At 46.2% G+C, this 21,044-nt stretch overlaps 1 long non-coding RNA gene across 1 annotated transcript; it reads right to left on the reverse strand.

The window, feature by feature from the left end:
* Positions 1–4,517: 4,517 nt before the first annotated feature.
* LOC144394820 (uncharacterized) lies at positions 4,518–9,945 on the reverse strand. The gene is made up of 2 exons (XR_013457248.1): positions 9,786–9,945; positions 4,518–4,942 (listed from the first exon to the last, which is right to left on the reverse strand). It is a non-coding gene; the product is annotated as an uncharacterized LOC144394820 (long non-coding RNA).
* Between the last annotated feature and the right edge of the window lie 11,099 nt (positions 9,946–21,044).

Raw genomic sequence — 21,044 nt, forward strand, 5'->3', positions numbered from 1 at the left:
CTGGAGTAGTTATCTGAGATTATTAGGTAGTTATGGTAATTGTACTCACAGAAGTCCATTGCTATCCTCTTCCATGTGTCCAGGATTTGTGTCCTTTTTAGTTCACAGCACACCTGACAGGACGTGACAAGTTAATTTATCTCCGTGGAGAGTCCGGGCCACCACACAGAAGAGCACGCTCTCTCTCTACACTTGACTAGACCCTGGTCACCTTCGTGGATCCTCTGGAGCAGCGATTCCCTGACCTCCACAATGTGGAAGTGTGGGCCGCGAAGGTACTGCAGGTGGGCCGCGAGAGGTCATTTACAATAAATAAATAAAAAGTTTTTAATTTTCAATTTTGAAAAGTTTGAAATTAATATAAAAATATGTATGATGCGGCAAATTAGTTATGTGAAACATTAATTGATGAAGCACAAACAATTTAAACGAACAGATTGGTTAATCGGTTGATCTATACTGGTTGTACACGGCGCTCAAGGCGCTCTGCCAAACATGCCAAAGCTCGGTCTACGGCGGCGAGATGCTGAGCGGCGCTCAAGCGCGTGAGATATGGAGCTTGTTTCAGGGCGCGTTGGAGAAACAAAGCTGTCGTTCTTGCCGAGCACTTAATGAGATTAAAGAGACGGCGCCCTTTTCTTTACAGTAGCTGAACCATCTTAACGGGGAAAATAAGTTATTCTAAAAGAAGCCCTTGGCAGGCGGCATGGCTGGAGAGCAGCCGGTCGTGGATGGCGGCGGGAGCGGACGCACCTTGCAGCATCGATCGGACCCTGAAAGCACCGTCTCCACCTCCCCACACCCCCCCATCCACCCGCCCCGACGCCAAACGTTTGACTGCTACGGCGGAAAATCACCAGCCGGTCTGCGAGCTGGACGCATTGGTCTTAATGTGCCGGTAATGATGGTAAATGATGGTTGTAGCTGGTTGTCATCTACGGTCCACTACGGTTACATAAAAGGTGTCATTTGTGTTTTGACAACGTTTCATCTCATAATTTGGACTTTCTATCTCCTTTCTTCAGTGCGGAAATGGGCTTATATAGTTGTGTGAATACATCACTCCAGCCATTTCAAAGACGGGGTTTGTAACCAATCAGGTGTAGAGACCATGTGACTGGCTCCGCCCCCTTACTGTCTGAAAGAACAACAGCGAGCGCGTAGAAAACTCCTTCGAGCGCGAGCAGAGATTCTCCTCGCGACCAACGAAGTTCACGTCTCGCAAGCGAGCAAATACCTCGCAGAGACGAACTTTTGCTCGCTCAAGACAAATTTTTGCTCGCTCGAGACGGACTTTTGCTCGCGCGAGACGGACTTTTGCTGGCGGATGTTTGATTTACGCGCGCGCATCAACCTGATTTGCGCTCTTGAATTTTGACAGTGATTTGCGCTGATAGACTGCAGTATCTTATGCGCCTTATTGTCCGCAAAACACGGCACATGAGCTCCGGAGAAAATGGTATGCAAAACGTACATTGAGTTTGGGAACCGCTGTTCTGGAGGATCTCACCTCTCAGCGCCCTAGGCACCACAATCCTGTTACCTCTGAGGACAAGGCCTTTGTGTTCCGACAGCTCTGATTTTACCTGGACGTGCTCTCTCGCGACCATGGGGACGTTGCTAATGTGTTCAGGCCATCCATCCTTTATGAGCCTAACAACTGACTGCAGTTCCGCGTCGGCCATCGTCACCATCCTGATTTCATATACTGATTTCATTTCATTTGTGATATTCGCACACCAGTCTCTAGGCTCTGTCACCCGCTCGATGATGCCATTCTTTTCCATCCTCTGGAGCTCCTCCTTCACCTTTTGCAGCATAGGGAGGGGTACGCGTCGTGCTGTGTGCACAGCATACGGCTGGGCATTGTCCTTCAGCAGTATTCTCACAGGTTCTGTTTTTAATGTCCCATGCTCGCCATATGCCTGTGGATGTCCTCTGTCACACACCGTTTCATTGATCCTCTTCACCAGATTGATTTCCACAGACAACGGCCTGCTGAGAAGGTTGTTTACAGTACGACCCCAAACGACGTATGCTGTGAGTGGGTGAGTCTTTCCTTTGTAGGTCACAGTGCTCTGGACCTAAAAGGGTTTTTCCTGAAGAACTTACAGTGCATCCAGAAAGTATTCACAGCGCTTTACTTTTTCCACATTTTGTTTTGTTACAGCCTTATTCCAAAATGGATTAAATTCATTATTTTCCTCAACATTCTACACACAACAACCCATAATGACAAAGTGAAAACAGTTTTTTGCACATTTTTGCACATGTGTTAAAAATAAAGAACGAAAACATAACATGTACATAAGTATTCACAGCCTTTGCTCAATACTTTGTTGAAGCACCTTTGGCAGCAATTACAGCCTCGAGTCTTCTTGGGTATGATTCCACGATCGGGTTCAAGTCAGAAGCCACTCCTTTGTTATCTTGGCTGTGTGCTTCGGGTTGTTGTCCTGTTGGAAGATGAACCGTCGAGGTCTGAGGTCCAGAGCGCTTTGGAGCATGTTTTCATCGAAGATGTCTCTGTGCATTGCTGCATTCATCTTCTTCCCTCAATGCAAAAATTTGCAAAAAACAGTTTTCGCTTTGTCATTATGAGTTGTTGTGTGTAGAATGTTGAGGAAAATAATGAATTTAATCCATTTTGGAATAAGGCTGTAACGTAACAAAATGTGGAATAAGTGAAGCGCTGTGAATACTTTCTGGATGCACTGTAGATCTTACCCAGAATCTTTTGCTTCTCAAAAACCCTTTGAGAACCCTCAAACAATTTTCTGGAAGAAGACTTGATTGATGAAAGTTAACAGTTCTTTTCAGCCCTTCATCAGGTCCACCTGATACTTTTTAGAAGTTTTAGACAGAAATATTCGTGACAGCACATTACAATACAGAAATGTTCATGCAGTATTGAGAGGAACTTGGCAGCTTGTAAACATACACAATCGTGCATTAAACAATATATTAACATTGTTGTGTTCAAAAATGAAGAAACTCCGGACAGACAAAGGATATCTTAGATCAAAAAGTTATCAAAAAATAATAAAGAATAAGCTAATACTCGAATACAAGGATCCGCCGGCTTCACCAATCCACAGATCGCAGCGTAGTCACGCACTCCCGCCACACATCCAATTTGTCACGCTAAAAAGGAGTAATCGTCCGCGCCACGCACCAAGTCAGCCGTAGCGTCGAAACCCCCCCCCTGTCGGCCGCAGCGTCCACCCCCGACGAAATGTTACTCCAAGGTTTCTTGAAAGGTTGAGAGCCCTGTCGTTGTCCTCTGACAACGCAGCGCAAATCTTAATCCGAGGGGACATACAGGTATGTATAGACTAACACTTTATCCTATTGGTGTAACAGGCTCTTCTTAATGATGGGAGTTCTGGTGCGTTCAATGTGATTAGAGTTTTTCCAAAGACTATGGTGATGCAATGAGGTATTAAGCATTACATGCATGCATTTTTATTGATTACATTACATTTAATACAATCATAGCTGTGCATCGTTATTACTGTTGGGAAAATTCAAACAATATTCAGAGTGAGTCGGCAGAAGGTCTGTGACCTCGTTTACTGGGAAATGGTTTCCTGTGTAAAACAGATCAGTTTTGATAATTCAATTAATTCCGGATCAGGACAGAATTCCAGGAACTCATGTTGTAAAGCGTATTGGGTGTTACAAAGTGTTCTCTCCCATCTCCTCCAATCACAAATGACAAGGCTATCTCTTTCTTTCTGTGATGTGGAAGTGACCTGTGGGAGCTAATTTGGCATCCCGTCCCAGGAGGAGGGAGGGGTGGGGAAGGGGGGGCGCAGATTGTGACACCCAAGACTATACAATTCAAAGCCAAAGGAGGAATTATCTGAGTAGGGTTGAATTATGACATGTATGTGTTTCAACTCTGATCCATGCTTGCAAGCATTTAATAAATGTCTTGTTGAATAATTTCACACTGGTGTAGAATACAGTTTTTCTAGCAGTAATGGGGCATTCACGCCAAACGCAGCTCGCCGCAGGACTCTCAAGGGACCATTTGTGGTCAATTTGCGTGCATTATGAGATACTGTAGTCTTTCCTTTCACTGATGAGAGTCGGTCCATGAACTGTTGGGTTACAGAGGCCTAACAACTGAAAGCTGGAGAGCTTTAATCCGTAATCGTATTGTTTGACGGACCGAAACCGTAGAGAAAGAATTTGGAGGAGAAATCACCATCTCAGCACAGGGACCCCTGTGATGTGTATGGCTGGACTAATCGAATATCAGGGCTGAGTTTCACAAAAATAGAGAAATCCGACGTAGTTGTGAGGACCAACTTCTGAGGTGGAATTTGTCTATAGCAGCACTGGAAGCCGAAACTCAGCCTATTTATTACACGCCATGGTGGGAGCACAATAGTATAGACCAGTTTAAATACAACACATCCAAACAGATCAGGAATCAGGAACAATTATTGCCAAAATATGTTAGGTATAAAAGAAATTTGCCATGGCAATTGGTGCATCACATTGGACAGTTGTCACACCTGTATGTCAAGTTGCGTTTTTGTCCTGTCTCCAGTTGTTTTTTGACTTCCTGTTTTATTTTGGAAACTAACTCCCTCTCGTTTCAGGTCCCTTGCCCTTCCTCATGTGTCACCAGTCTGATTGTCTCCCCTGATTCCTGATTGTGTCCACCTGTTCCCACAACTCCCTCATGGGTACTTATAGTCTGCGTCGCCCCTTGTCCTGTGCCAGTGTGTCTTGTTGTTTTGCCCTGCACACCAGCCCTCACGTCACGAGTCAAGTCAAGTCCGATAACGTTTGTCACGTCCTTTTGATCCCTGTTACATTTCCTCGTTTAAGAGAGATTTTGAGTTTTTGCCTTTTGAATTTTGATCTCAACCTTTTTTCCTCATTAAGAGAGATTTTGAGTTTTTTCCTTTTGAACTTTGATCGCGACCTTTGTTTCCTCGTTAAGAGAGATTTTCAGTTTTTTCTTGTTATTAATAAAAAGCAATATCAGCTGAACCCTCTGCGTCCGAGTCCTCCTCCTTCCTGCCTGACAGTACACACTGGCCAGAATGGACTCGGCAGAGAAGGACCAGCTGACGGAGGTGCTGCGCGCTCAAGCATCAAGACTGGCGCAGCATGAAGACCTTGTTGCTGACCTCGATCGAGGGGTTCGGGGACTTGCTCAAAGCCAGGAGGGGTTTAAGACTGCCATGACCACGCAGGTGGGACTCCTAAACAGTCAGGTAGAACAAATTCTCACCTTGCTCTCCAGGAACCCCGCGGCTTCTCCCGAACAACCCCCCACGCCGTCTGAGCCCCCTCCCGTAGCCACACCAGCAGATGCGTGCACGAGGCTGGCACCTCCGGAACGATACTCCGGAACCATCGGACAAAGTAGGTCCTTCATCATTGAATGTGAAATGCACTTCGAGCACTCTCCGATGCACTTTCCCACAGAACGGTCCAAGGTTGCCTTCATGATGTCCCATCTCACGGGAAGGGCCAAGGCATGGGCCACCGCTGAGTGGGCTAGGAGTTCGGCAGTTTGCTCATCACCAAAGAAGTTTGCCGACGCTCTCAGACTTGTTTTTGACCCTGTGGCAACAGACCGAGAAAGGGCTCGTGAGCTCAGTCAGATAAAGCAAGGTGGACAGTCCGTTTGTGAATACGCCATACGTTTTCGCACCCTGGCGATGGAGAGTGGGTGGAACACCACGTCCCTCTACGATGTTTTTCTGAGAGGGCTCTCCGACCAGATCCAGGACCTCTTGGTCCCATTGGACCTGCCTCTGGACCTCGATTCCCTCATCGCCCTCGCCATCCGCACCGACAACCGCCTACAGGAACGGAGGCGGCAGCGTGGGCCCAGAGGGACACCCGCTGCACCTGGCTCTTCCCCGACGCTCTGGGGCGCCGCATCGCGTCAAACCTCCCCTGAGCGACTCTCAAGAACCCGTGCCGGAGGCGAGGAGGAGCCCATGCAGATGGGGAGGGCCCGGCTCTCTCAAGAGGAACGACAGCGACGCTACCAGGAGGGCAGATGCTTTTACTGCGGCGAGCGTGGCCACCTCATCACCGCCTGTCCAGTAAAGGCCAACCAGTCGGTGAGTCAAGTCGCCGAAGTAACTCCTACTCCACGCCGATTGACCACAGTGAGGATTAAGCACCGGGATAAGAACCTAGAGCTGGGGGTATTGATTGACTCAGGGGCAGATGAGAGCCTAATCGACTGGGGGTTAGCACAAAGACTGGGGCTTCGGGTTGACCCATTGAGTAAACCGGTTAAAGCGAGCGCACTTAATGGAAGTGCATTGTTCACTATAACCCATGTTACAGAACCGGTGGAGCTTCGCATCACCAATCACTGGGAGCGCATACAGCTGTATTTAATACACTCACCTCTGCACCATCTCATCCTCGGGTTCCCATGGTTAATTCATCACAACCCACACATAAACTGGCGCACCGGGGACATTATGGTATGGGGGGAGGGTTGTAGGACCCAATGTCGGGAATCATGCCCCCAAGGGAAGAACCCCACGCTAAACCGTGTCGTCACTCACCCTGTCACAGACTCGGAGATCACCAATCTGACTCAAGTTCCAAGCTGCTACCACCACCTCGCTGAGGTTTTTAGTAAGAGCAAGGCCACAGCTCTACCACCTCATCGCCCGTTCGACTGCGCCATTGACCTTCTGCCCGGCTCCACCATCCCGAAGGGCCGTCTTTACTCTGTTTCCGGGCCCGAGAGGCAGGCCATGAAGGACTACATCGAATCCTCCCTGAGGGCGGGGTTGATCCGACCTTCCTCGTCCCCAGCAGGGGCAGGTTTTTTCTTTGTGGGAAAGAAGGATGGAACCCTTCGCCCCTGCATTGACTACAGCCCGCTTAACGACATAACCGTTAAGAACAGATACCCTCTACCTCTCATGACCTCAGTATTCGACCAGCTTCAACAGGCGCAGATTTTTACCAAACTGGACTTACGCAACGCCTATCACCTGGTTCGCATTAGGGAAGGGGATGAGTGGAAAACGGCATTCAACACGCCGTCTGGACATTATGAATACCTGGTCATGCCCTTTGGTCTCACAAACGCCCCAGCAGTTTTTCAAGCGATGATAAACGATGTGTTAAGAGACTTTTTAGACCAGTTTGTGTATGTGTATTTAGATGACATTCTGATTTATTCCCCCGACCTAAACACCCATAGGAACCATGTTGAACTCGTCCTGCAACGTCTCTTAGACAACGGGTTATATGTGAAGGCGGAAAAGAGTGAATTTCATGCCGATACTGTCGCCTTCCTGGGCTTTATCGTAGCCCCTGGGAGGGTTCAGATGGATCCGGCTAAAGTAAGCGCGGTAGTAGAGTGGCCAACTCCTGATAGCCGCAAGAAGGTACAGCAATTTCTCGGTTTTGCTAACTTTTACAGGCGGTTTATCAGAGGCTTCAGCGCGACAGCAGCCCCGCTCCATGCTCTTACCTCCCCGCAGGTGGCGTTTCACTGGTCCGCCGAGGCAGACGCAGCCTTCCAGGAGCTTAAGCGGCGCTTCACTACAGCACCCATCCTCACGCTCCCTGATCCGGCTCGCCAGTTTGTGGTGGAGGTGGACGCCTCCAATAATGGGATCGGGGCCATTCTCTCCCAGCGAGCAGAGTCTGACAACAAGCTTCATCCTTGTGCCTTCCTGTCGCGACGACTGACTGCAGCGGAGCGGAACTACGACGTGGGAGATCGTGAGCTGCTGGCAGTGAAGGCGGCGCTGGAGGAGTGGCGGCACTGGCTCGAGGGGGCACAGCACCCTTTTTTGGTTTGGACAGACCACAAGAACCTGCAGTACATCAAGAAGGCCAAGCGTTTGAATTCCCGTCAAGCCCGCTGGTCCTTGTTTTTTAACCGTTTTGATTTTTCCCTTTCCTACAGACCGGGATCAAGAAATACCAAGCCTGACGCCTTATCCCGTCTTTTCAGCCCGGAGCCCGTGGCCAGGGAACCTGAGCCCATCCTCCCACTACACTGTGTGGTTGGAGCGGTTACCTGGCCTATAGAGACCAAGGTGAAGCAGGCCAACGGTGAGACCCCCCCACCTCGTGGGTGCCCAGATAATCGTCTGTTTGTCCCTATTAATCTGCGCCCACAGGTGATCCACTGGGCTCACTCGTCTTTGCTCACCTGCCATCCGGGCGTACGTCGGACCATGTTCGCCATCACGCAGAGGTTCTGGTGGCCGTCCATGGAGCCGGAGGTCAGGGAGTACGTTGAGGCATGCTCCGTCTGCGCCAGGAACAAGAACTCCTCCAGAGCCCGCGCAGGCTTGCTACAGCCGCTGCCCATCCCGTCCCGGCCGTGGGCAGAGATCTCGATGGATTTTGTCACGGGGCTACCGACCTCCAAGGGGAACACCACGGTGTTGACCGTGGTGGATAGATTTTCAAAGATGGCACACTTCCTAGCCCTACCCAAGCTGCCCACCGCTAAAGAGACCGCTATCTGCATGATGAACAACGTGTTTAGGATCCACGGGTTCCCCAGAGACATTGTGTCCGATAGGGGGCCCCAGTTTGTCTCGCGGTTCTGGCAGGAGTTCTGTAAGCTCATCGGAGCCACAGCTAGCCTCACATCGGGGTACCATCCCGAGGCCAACGGACAGACGGAGCGCCTCAATCAACAACTGGAAACCAGCCTCCGGTGCCTGGTGGCCCAGAGCCCTGCGTCATGGAGCGAACACCTGACGTGGGTAGAGTACGCCCATAACTCCCTTCCCACCTCCGCCACTGGCATGTCTCCCTTCCATTGCGTTTTTGGTTACCAACCCCCTGTGTTTTCCGAGTCCGAACCAGAGGTGTCTGTGCCCTCCGCCCAGGCCTTGGTCCGCCGCTGCCGCCGCATCTGGGCAGCGGCACGCCAGACACTGATCAGACAAGGGGACAGAGTGAAGAAAGCAGCGGACCGCAGGAGGAGACCGGCCCCAGTGTACCAGCCCGGCCAGCGAGTATGGCTCTCAGCCAAGGACCTACCCCTTGCAGGTCGAATCACGAAAGCTGGCCCCTTCCCCATCTCGAGGATTATCAATCCAGCAGCTGTGCGCCTCCGTCTGCCCCGGTCCCTGAGGGTACACCCAACTTTTCATGTCAGCAAAATCAAACCAGCGAAGGAGAGCGCAATGGTGCCAAACCCCAAGCCACCCCCACCCCCTCGAATGGTCGAGGGGGGGCCGGTCTACACGGTGAGGAAACTGCTGGCGGTACGTAAGCGGGGACGGGGCAGGCAGTTCCTCGTGGACTGGGAGGGCTACGGCCCAGAGGAACGACAATGGGTCTCGTCTAGCTTCATAGTGGACCCGGATCTCATTCGAGATTTTTATAGAGCACACCCGGACATTCCAAGGCCGCCTGGTATTCGGCCTTGAGGGGGGGGTAATGTCACACCTGTATGTCAAGTTGCGTTTTTGTCCTGTCTCCAGTTGTTTTTTGACTTCCTGTTTTATTTTGGAAACTAACTCCCTCTCGTTTCAGGTCCCTTGCCCTTCCTCATGTGTCACCAGTCTGATTGTCTCCCCTGATTCCTGATTGTGTCCACCTGTTCCCACAACTCCCTCATGGGTACTTATAGTCTGCGTCGCCCCTTGTCCTGTGCCAGTGTGTCTTGTTGTTTTGCCCTGCACACCAGCCCTCACGTCACGAGTCAAGTCAAGTCCGATAACGTTTGTCACGTCCTTTTGATCCCTGTTACATTTCCTCGTTTAAGAGAGATTTTGAGTTTTTGCCTTTTGAATTTTGATCTCAACCTTTTTTCCTCATTAAGAGAGATTTTGAGTTTTTTCCTTTTGAACTTTGATCGCGACCTTTGTTTCCTCGTTAAGAGAGATTTTCAGTTTTTTCTTGTTATTAATAAAAAGCAATATCAGCTGAACCCTCTGCGTCCGAGTCCTCCTCCTTCCTGCCTGACAACAGTGAGACAATTGACAACACAGGTGCACATCCTCATTGCTAAAATACCTGCTTTGTTCTCTCTTTGTACCTGAGTCATGTCTGAAAACTGAACTACTAGTTTATTTTCTATTTCCTTGCAGACCTAATAGACCACGCTTTCCTTAGTAATGTCGGCCAGCAGACTGAAGGTAACTGAACTTTGAAACAATCATGCCGAGAATGACCTTTTCTAAATGAGAGGGGAAAAGAACTTTTTCAAACATACCAGCCTCTCTCACACACACACACAAACACACAGTGTTACCTATACATATACATGCAAATACAAACATACATCCGAGGCTGACATTTCAGAGGTTAACTGTCATTCTGACCTTATTTGGTGATCTGCACTGTGATTGGCCAGGTAATTACCTGTCAGCATTGGATGCTAACAACCAATAAAGAGATGTAATATTTCACCAATCATGAATTTTGTTTTGTAGTTTGTGTGAGTAGTAGTAGTAGTTTATAAGATCTTAGTTATTACCTTAGTATGTTTGATTCATATTGCAGTTATTAATCCAACACAATTTATAGTCATTTAAGTAATTTCATTATTGTACACATTACATCCTGCCACAATGTAAAGTTAAAGCCTATGGGAAGGGTCTTGTACCTTCCTTGATGGATTTTTCCCAAATATTTTCCGCAAAGAGGCTTTTTTGGAAGTTTTCCCTTCTGTTGGGCTGTATGAACGAAGGATGTACTGCCCTGCGAGGCAACACAATTGTTAAACACAATGGTTATGATTTAAGATGTGTAAATACTAAAATTTATTAGCTATTAGGTGATATCAAGAATATGCATGCTATGTTATGTTTACAGAATGAAGCTTTAAACTAAAGGTTTATTCATTGAATGTATTAGAATGTTGGAATATGCAGCCAATTAAACTCAGTTGCACACAAAGGACACATCCCGGGAGTTTTCGAAGGACAGAGAACAGAACAGTTTGAATCTTCTAAGTCGCTTTAGACTTGGACTGAGAATTCTATTTTACCTGTAACTGTATTACGTCTGTTTAGTTATTCATGTAACTAAGAGAGTAGTCAACAATCTGCTTTAAGAACAACCCACCATTGAACAGATAAAAACAGAAGCATCTCATTGATTAAAAAAAAAAAGGAGGTGACACCTTCCTCCACACCTGCCTATGTCAATGGAGCTGAGGTGGCGCAAGATAACAGTTTTAAGATCAAAAGGAAATCAAATATCTGAGCCACAGCCTGCAATGAGCCCAAGGGTTATTAAAAGACAAAACTAACCACAGCCACAGCCTGTTCACCCTGCTGCTGCCTGCCAAGAGACAAAGAAGTTATCAGCTAATAAACCACCAGACTTTAGAGGCTTATTTTGTCTAGTTGGAAAACTACTGAATCCATTCTCCACTCTTGTGTGTTAACTTTGACTTATCATTTTGTTGCACCAACCTTTATTGTACAACGACAATAAATGAGCCTTGGAACATTAGCTGGGGCTACTGTAGAAAGAAGTGCGGATGATGAAGTTGTATGATAAGAGTTCAAAAATCGCTCCGGGTGGTCCGCCAGGGGGCTGTCGTCGGGGGGGAGATACTGTCACAAACCCCTCTTCGTCCTGCAGGTGGGAGGAGTCACAGTGGCTCGGGCCAACACACCTGCTCCTGATCACAATCAACGAACAGATAGAGGAGGACCTAACATCCAGTCCCCGCCGGATCCTTAAGTCACATTTGATTACCCCCGGTCCCGACCAGCTGGCCTCCTCACTACTCACCTTATTTCTGAATAAATACCTGTTTTTGTCACATTCTGAGTTTCGGTCTGCTTTTTGGTCCCTTCCCAAACCCTGACACTCTCAGTTGATTGAATATTCATGAAGGAGTCAGTCGGGTCCATCCTTCTTACAGATCTACATTTACCAAGTCCTTCTGCTCAATATCACATCTACTTGACAGCCCTCAGAGTATTCCTACTTCAATTCTGTATATAGCTTCTATTTGAATGAAAAATACGTTAAATGCATTGTATTGTGAATGGGTCTTGTGAGCTCTTAAACCATAGATAGTTACAAAACCTTCTCAATTGTTGGTAATCGCTCATTCAGGAATTATGTTTTATGGTTAAAACATTTTGTAATACAAATGTAGCATCCATAGAAAAAATATCTATTTCAACTTCTGTGAGTCATTACTTCGTATGTAAACCTCACAAATCCCCTCTCCGTGTCTACAAACACATAGAACAAGTAAATCAGATTAAAGGGTCAGCAGGACTTGCTTTAGGTTTGAATTAACTTTTCATTCATCGCATGAGATACTAATGCATTGTCATTACAATATTGCTTCTTCTTTTTCATGCATTTTATGACACCTGGAAGTGAGCTCTTGGGTAATGTTTCATTCAAAGAAAACAAAGGGAATAATGATCTATTTAGAATTCATTGTCCAGCATTTTAAAGTGACAACATATACTTGCGTACAACAATAATCTGGCTACATGTCTTAAATCTGTGCTACACCGACCTCCACATTCTGATGGGCCGAGCCATAACAGAGAAGCTGTGACCACTTTAGGAGTAACAGTGTAGTCTGCTGTTTCTGCAAATCCTTTTTCCAAGATGAAAGTAAGATGATCCCTGACGGGAAATTGGTCAGAAAATGGATATAGGTGGATACATGAAAGAAAAATCCAAGAGATGGTAAGACATATTGGCACTTAAATATAACCCATCAAACAATTTCCACTTTAGAACTTATATGTAGTATATCCCAAATCCACCTTGAAAACAATGTTTTGGAGAATCAGCAAATATCCCCTAATCCTTGGTTATTATGCCTGTATCATTCCCTCATGTGATTTCAGTCCAAATAATGCAGATGTCTATTAAAATTCATACAAAAAAAGCCATTGTGATTGCGTCTGTACTTGGTTACCAGGGGGTTCTGCTGGGGTTTCAAAGAGATGTAATAAGTAATCTTTATTTGCGAAACTGGCAGCAGTGATTGCAATCTTGGCATTGGGACGCTTTGACTGACTTTCTTCTCTCTGCCAGATCGCCACTTTTGTTCTAAATTTGTTTTCTTGCTGCAATTTCCCCGGAACAGACGAGCCAGGGGTATCAACCTCATTTTAGGTTTGGGCCAGATACTGCCCACTTTCATCTCAAGTGGGCCAGACCAGTAAAATCATAGGCGATGGTCCAGTCGGCCGGGGGAGGGGATTGGTGCGCGGATGGTCCGGCCGCTGGTGGGGGAGGCCGTCATTTTCAAGCGGGCACTGCTGGCTGGAGGAACGCTGTGGTCAGAAAGGTCTAACGCAAAGGTGCCCACACTTTTTCCGCTCGCAACCTACTTTTCATTCAACTTTTCAATCCAAGTCAAGGCGATCCACCCACTCCCCCTGTCGGCCGGTTCTGGCCCATCCCACAACCACCCTGCTCCTCTTTCGCTCGAGCAGTTAAATAATAATAGTAACGCGCAGTAGCGGTAACCAAACAGAACAACAATGTTGCATACCGTCAGCGCAAAACGAATCGATACCCTAATCCAGGGGTGTCAAACTCATTTTAGGTTTGGGCCGGATACTGCCCACTTTGATGTAAAGGTGGCCAGACCATTAAAAATCATAGAGGGAGTGCCACACGGATGGTCCAGCAAACGGGGGTGGGGGGCGTGCAGACGGTCGACAGGAGGACACAGGGTGTGTCTCAAAGTCACTAGGCTGCATCCTTGAGTACGCATTCGTCGACCGCATTGGTCACTTCGGCTGTGACTCCGAAGCGGGGAAAAGCGGGGTGCGTCCCTCCAGGAGCCGATTCGGAGGACACATCTGATTTATCCTTTGCGGCCCAGCATATCCCAGCATGCAGTGCGGGCCGACGAAGATTTTATTTATTCAGGACAGAGGCGGGTGAACGGTTCACTTTTAAATGCAACGTTAAGTAACAAAATTCACTTGAATATGCAATGTAAGGGATCTACCGGCACTGCGTACATGCGCTCACTCACATGACATGACTTTGTGAATTGATACCGGACTCCCCATTCCAGCTGGTTTCCAGCTGCTCCAAGTGGTGATGTGGAAGGAACACTTGGAGAAACTCCTGAATCCAATTACTACGCCCTCTATGCCCACTATGGTAGAAGCAGAGATGGAGGAGGAATCATCGTCAATTTGCCTGGAGGAGGTCACTGAGGTAGTCAAACAACTCTGCAGTATCAAAGCCCCAGGGATTGATGAGATCCGTCCGGAGATGCTGAAAGCAATGGGTGTTGGAGGGACAGTCATGGCTGACACGCCTGTTCAACGTTGCGAGGAACAATGTGGTTTTCGTCCTGGGCGTGGAACGACGGACCAGCTCATTACTCTTTCAAGGATCATGGAGGGGGCCTGGAAGTATGCTCATCCACTCTACCTGTGTTTTGTGGACCTGGAGAAGGCGTATGACCGGGTCCCCCGAGAGGTAATGTGGGAGGTGCTGGGCGCCTCCCTAGGGAGGTGTTCCAGGCATGACCAGCTGGGAAGAGGCCCTGGGGAAGCCCCAGGACTAGGTGGAGAGATTATATCTCTACACGGGCCTGGGAACGCCTAGGGATCCCCCAGTCAGAGCTGGTAGTTGTGGCCCAATAAAGGGAAGTTTGGGGTCCCCTGCTGGAGCTGACCCCCCCCGCGGCCCGACTTTGGATAAGCGGTTGAAAATGGATAGATGCAGGGAAACTGACCTCTGTAGTCCAGCAGTCTTTTAAATGGCTAGTCCTGTCTCGCTAAAAGCCCTCACCGACCCATGCAGTTTGCCTAGAGAACCAACAGGTTTGTAGATAATGTTGTGAACATGGCCCTCCACTTCATCCTCCCCAGCAACCTACGCCAAGATCATGTTTGGGGACCTTAGCATTCATAAAGGCTGTCTCCAGAGGCCAGGAGGTCCACTCTTGGTAAGGCGTCTTTCCATCCTTCTTTGAAAAAGTAAATTATTGATCTTGGTTTTGCAAACAATCAATGCCTCTAGGTATGTGGGGATGTCAAAAGGTGTTAGGTTATCTCTTGTCTCAGTAATGTTCCATTGACTTGCTGCTAGGGTGCCGAAGCGGATGGCATTATCGGCCACCCTCCCCCGTGCTGGAGAAAGAAGAGTGAGGAGACCGCCTTTACCCGGAAGCCTATGGTCAAACACCCTTCTAAGAGCAGAGGAAAAGTCCAACTCGGATAGCAAATGGCTGATTGTTGTCCCACTCTGCAGGAGCCCAATCACGTGCCCCTCCTCAGAGGTTGATGATGATAAACGCCAATCACTTTGTGAGTCCTGTGGCTCGACACCAGAGCTAAGCGGAATAACAGGAACCAGACACACACACACACGCACACGCACACTGCAGTGAGAGTCAGTGACTCAAAAGATCAGGCAGAGAACTTCACAGCGCCGCAGTGGTGGTTACCGGGGCAGAAGACGGAATGGACTGACAACCCAGGCCTGCAGGACCGTGGTTGAAATACAGCCAGCGATGTGTTCAATTGGCCGCAGCTGTGCACCGCTTGGGAATGTGGCCATGGGCGGCGTCTAGAGGTAAGACCAAGAACACACACACACACACACACACACAACGGGCACATGGCAAAACACATGAGGGAAGGTGACTTGGGGCCAAAACACACACTTGGTCAGACAGGGATGCTGACAGAGTACTCACGGGTAAGTACAACTACAATCTGAAAGAGGAACAAGGGAAGCAGGCAAGTTTATATGTGAGGGCCTAGAGATTGGTTACTGGTGAGAAACAATTCAATGGAGGATAGTGCATAGTGTAAAAAAACAGCTAAAATGAGGAAAGGAAAGGAAAAACTAATGATTTGATAAAAGGAAACACGCAAGACATTTAAAGGTATGGCAGAAGATTTCTGTAACAGATCACACACACACACACAAATGCACTCACACATCCATTATGCTTTTCTGTTAAAACAGTTGACCAGAGTGGATCCTGATGACACCTCCCCTTCCCTGAACAGTCGGCCCACAAAGGTGGAAAATCTGCATCCCTCAATGACCACCCCCCTCCACTGGAACTGCAGCAGACTCAACAAGATCAAAGAAGAGGACGTCAGCCGACTGATGAAGCCTCTGATAACATCACATTAACTGCACCAATGATACAGCCATACAGTTTGTGTCACGGTTTGGGTTTATTTCCGAAAGTCAGTTAATCTGTAACTTCTATACTGCTGAAAACTGGGTAAGAAAAATGTGTATATTACTATGCAAACTAATCTGTGTGAGCCATGCAAGTGAAATGTACAGCTAATACACCAAACGGTGAGAGTAATAGTCTCCATATACAACATGAAAACTTCTTTGGTTCTGAAATGTTCAATCAGTCATTTAAATGGGATTTGATCGTTTTTGTAAGGTGTGTGCGTGTGTGTGCACGCACCTCCAGTTGAGCTCAGGCTAATGTATTGTGTAAAATGTCTCCTTTGAAGTTCCTCTCCTTCAAAATAATGAGACCCTTCAATTTCTGCACACTAAAATCCTCATCATCTCTCTCTCTCTCTCTCTCTCACACACCTTTTTCTCCGGTAAAATACATTTTCCCCTCCTTTATTCTTGTGCACGCTTCTTTCTTATCTCTTTATTCTTTTTGTCCCACCTGTTTCTTTGTCCTCCCCACACCTCCACTTTTCAAAGGCTTTATTTCAATGTGTGTGTGTGTGAGACTAATCCAAGTATATTTTCTTCACATACACACAAGGTGGCTATAGTTAGCTGTGTACATAAAGTACACATAATTTAATTTAATCTTTCATTATATATTTTTTATATAATACAGAACTTTTCCAAATATAAAAAAAATAAATTAAAAACATATATATTTATTTAGTACATCAGAATGAGCATTTTGACCAATTAAATTCAAGAGAAAAGACCCCATATCCAGTTAAACACTGTCTGGGAAAAGATCTATTGATCAGTATTGGCTTGGGAGCGGCATCATCACGTGTCTTAACCAATGAGAGCATTAAGGAGGGCATGGCTGGGGTGGCGTAATGCTGCGTTCACACCAGTTGTAGTTATTTCGCTTCATTTGCGTCTAAAAGGGGGCATATCTCTGTTACGAGTCTCGGTAAAGACATCATTTCCGCCATGGAAATAAATAACCACTATTTCTGCTCTTTATTTTTTGTGTGAATTACACAAACGTCGGAACCGCAAACGGTGTTGTGTTCCGGTTCATGACATCATCCATCGCCGCACACAGCTTGAATTTCACCGACTCCTCCAGGAGGTGCGTCTGGAGGACTGCGGCTTCCAGCGCTGCTTCAGGCGGACCAGCAGCCGGTCTGATGACCTGTTGTGTGTCTCTCGGTTAAAGACAAACTAACTTCCGTCCCGTTCCGTCTCAGCTGTCTCAACTATTACTGTGAGTGACGGAATCTAAAACAAAGCCAGAAAATCACATTGTATGTTTAAAAAAAAATGTTTGCATTTTTTTATTGCATGACATAAGGATTTGATACATCAGAAAAGCCAAACTTAATATTTGGTACAGAAACCCTTGTTTGCAATTACATCATATGTTTCCTATAGTACAGGTTTCGGGGCTGTCACTGGGCAATACAGACTTTGAGCTCCCTCCTAAAATGTTCTTTTGGCTTCAGGTCTGGAGACGGCTAGGCCACTCTATGACCTTGAGAGGCTTCATACGGAGCCACTCCTTAGTTGCCCTAGCTGTTCGGGTCATTGTCATGCTGGAAGACCCAGTCACGACCCATCTCCAATGTTCTTACCGAGGGAAGGAGGTTTTTGGCCAAGATCTGGCGATACATGGCCCTATCCATCCTCCCCTCAATACGGTGCAGTCGGCCTGTTCCCTTTGCAGAAAAGTATCCACAAAAAGAATGTTTTGTCTCATCAGACCACATGACCTTCTCCCATGCCTCCTCTGGATCATCCAGATGGTCATTGGCAATCTTCAGATTTCGGATTTTCTGCATTTTTCTTTTAGATTCCACTCACAGTTTAAGAGTACCTATGATAAAATATTACAGATTCCTACATGCTTTGTAAGTGGGAAAACCAGCAAAATCAGGTGTATTAAATACTCTCCCCACTGTATGTGTGATCACTTCTGTTGGGTTTTTGCTGCTCTCTATTGTAACTCTTTATTCAGGTAACCTAGCCATGCCGTTCTCCCCCCAGGTTGATCCCCTCACTTGAATCCCCCATAGCAAGTACTGCTTCTTATAAACAATGTACCAACGTACAGCTCTAGCTAAACAGCTAAGTTAATTATGTAATTAATTGTATTGAACAGGCAAACTTGATTAACATTTGTGTAACTTGGCACTGATTTAAACATAATAACAGTGGTAAAACCACAAAATAATAACTACTTATATTAAAATTAAAAAACCTCTAGAATTTTGGAAATAACGCTTACGTACATCTAAATAGCGTTTACCCACCTCTAAGTGGCGTTTACGCACATCAAAAGTTCCCTGCGCCTTGTATTCTTCCGTTGGAATAATCCGAAATAAACTTGGTGTAATTTTAAAACAGCTAAGACTACGTTTCCTATTGTTGAACGTATAAACGCCGTAATCATTTTCATCTGCGCTGTATTACGGTCTGTGACCATCCAATCAGTGCCTTGCGGCTGCAGCAGCGACACCAATCAGGATCCAGGAGGTGTGTAAAGATCAGCCCAGTGGTCCCCAACCACAACAACGACCGACGGGGGGGGTAGTATTCGCGCGCTCTGTGTTCGCTGTTCGCTGGTCGTGCGCGGTAAAAGGACAAGAAAAACACCTGGTGACGCGTAGATTAGAAAACAAGTCAGTTCTCAATGTGAAAAAAAAACATGCTGTATAGGCTATTTATGATGACGTAGGTAGTACATGAGTGTTCCTTTAACTTATGTTGTCAGTGTAATTGACAGGCTGCTTAACTGGTTAACTCTTTAATTCAACATATTTTTTCAGGCAGTGAAGGCAGTGATGCAGAGAGCACAGGGAGAGGAGAAACACCAGGTCGAATAGAGAGAGGAGAAGCACAGAGGAGCCATGAGGTTCATGGCTCCTCTGTGCAAGGCAGGACCTGACGTGAAGGACAAGGAGGCCCTCTGGGCACTACTGTAAAAAGGAGACTCCATATGTAGATAGTTCTTAATCTGCAATTGTCTTGTTGTGTTGTGTTGACATACTTTTCTTTACTGTTTTCTTAAAAACTACAAACTACTAACACATGTATTCATTGTCATTGATTGTATATGACTTTTACTGATAACATAATGCAATATAGCCAGGACAGCCTTACAGAGTCGCAACGCTTTGTGTTGCGTTGCTTCGCACCGCGTCGAGGTCTGTATGTTTACAAAATTCAGAGTTTACCCACCTCTAATTTTACCACTACAGCACTGTTGACACACACTAGTGAGATGCTCTCTTGGCATTCACTAGTGAGTGAGTGTCTCAGTAGAGAGCATTTCAATAGCGAATGTAAGAGTGTTTCAGTTTCATTAGTACGTGTAAATAAGTTTGCACCAACGTTAGCTAACAACGGCCTGTGCTCTGATAGAAAACGTTACGTCACTGGGTGGTGGAAATCTTTTATGGCATTTTCATATCTACAAAGCACAAAAGGGTCAACCATATCAATGCTGAGACCAAACTATTTCCTGGCATATTTAGTCATTTACCGTGTCAGACTACTACCAGTGCGTTCTATGAGGGTCGATTCACAGAGTTTCTGACTCCGCCACTTCAGCCAATCAAATGACAGAATCTTGTCAGGGACAAGAAATCAACGAGAAATGTATTGTTTACTTGTCTGGACATTATACAGATACTAATACTAATGAGTTTGCAAATACATTGTTCGCATTTTTAGACAATTAAAATAAAAAAATATTGGTGGGGACAAATGGGTCTTTCCCCAACTTTGGTCGTGACTAGACACTGGGGACCATATGCAAACCTACGCCCTTGCTGTAACCCCCTATCACACACACAAAGATATAAAAACAAAAAGTAATCTCTGTCAGAGATATTCTCGCTCCTCTTTCATTCTACATACAAACTCTAACTCTATTGTGCATTACATAATCCAGGCAGTGCAGTTTGTTAAATTATAAAATCGACCTTGCTAAGTGTAATGGAAAATGGAAATATATTCCATAGTGAAGTGGTGCTTTTAAGTGCTTGTTCCTGGGATAATTTTGCGAGCAAGTGGTGCAACAGTTGCTTTTAATACTAGCAAATCAGTTAAGATAATTCACAGTTGCTAAAATCACATGAACAACTTGAATATACTTTAAGAAAGAAACAATTAAATATTAATTGCATTGGATGAATAAGTATGAGGATACTGACAAGGTTTTCTGTTGAGGTTTATAATAAATTTTGCCGCAGCTGCAGAGTGTGCAAGAGAACACCAGTCAAAGGGATCATACCGAGGACCATTTCCATATCAGCAAGAACTCATCCAAATGAACCAATCAAGCCCATTGGTAACTAATGAAAACAAAACGTATGTATGTATGTTTCTAAAATAGCAGTAAATTACGCAGAGAAACTACATTATCTACATTAATCAATGAATGGTAATGTTTTGTGTCCTTCGCTCTGAAAATCGTATACCCATGATAAAAAGTAACTAATAACTATGTAACTACGTTCTCTATTTCGACAATTTATTTTATGTAGGGTAAAGGGGAACCCCCCGTGAGTGCTATGATGTGAATAAATATAGCAATGTTTCACACAAAAAACGCCTAAAAAAATGTCACAAACAGCCCTACAAATCCTGTAAACATGGACATACCAGTCATTGAGATACCAGGCTAAAACCACATCAACAAGATAGCACACATATAGAACTCTCCCGTTGAGTGAGGATTAACTTCTCTATAGGAAGCTGTTGTGGAGGCCTCACAACCGATATATAGTCAAAATCCAGATTTTTGCCTCACAGCTGATATACGGGAGAGTCAAAATCTCGGGCTCCCACAGGCTGATTCGCTCCATTCCATAATATGCCTATTAAATGTTCGACAGCTTCTTTTGCCACTTAAAAGCCAAAATCGGAACCGAAAAGGA

This window comes from Gasterosteus aculeatus, unplaced genomic scaffold, assembly GCF_964276395.1.
Source record: "Gasterosteus aculeatus unplaced genomic scaffold, fGasAcu3.hap1.1 HAP1_SCAFFOLD_58, whole genome shotgun sequence".
Classification (NCBI taxonomy): Eukaryota; Metazoa; Chordata; class Actinopteri; order Perciformes; family Gasterosteidae; genus Gasterosteus; species Gasterosteus aculeatus.